This window comes from Babylonia areolata, chromosome 5 (assembly GCF_041734735.1).
Source record: "Babylonia areolata isolate BAREFJ2019XMU chromosome 5, ASM4173473v1, whole genome shotgun sequence".
Classification (NCBI taxonomy): Eukaryota; Metazoa; Mollusca; class Gastropoda; order Neogastropoda; family Buccinidae; genus Babylonia; species Babylonia areolata.
The window spans coordinates 23,614,746-23,615,203 of NC_134880.1; positions in this window are offsets into that span (position 1 = coordinate 23,614,746).

Below are 458 nucleotides of genomic sequence, written 5' to 3' on the forward strand. Positions count from 1 at the left end.
CCAAATGACGAGCGTCCAGACTACCACTCAAGGTCTAGTTGTAGGGTGGAGGGGTGAAGGGGAGGGTGTGTGTGTGTGTGGGGGGGGGGGGAGGGGGGTGAGTGGGGGTGGGGGGTGGGGGGTGAGGGGGGTGGTAGCGGAGAAGATACAGGTGAGTGTAGAATGTGAGGATTTGAACCCTCCGCTAACAGCTACTGGGAAGGAGGACCATTTGGAATCCTTTTTCATGGAGATGGCCATTATTTTTTTTTTTAAAGTTGCCGTTCAGTTCAGCTAATTTAACTAAGCATGAAATGATCTACTGATTTTTTCTTTTTGACAGAACGCTAAAGTATGGGAGAACAAGAAATTAATTAACGTGTTTGAAAAAAAAAAAGATGATTAAGATAAAATAAATATAGATAGATGTGTGTGTGTGTGTGTGTGTGTGTGTGTGTGTGTGTGTGTGTGTGTGTGTG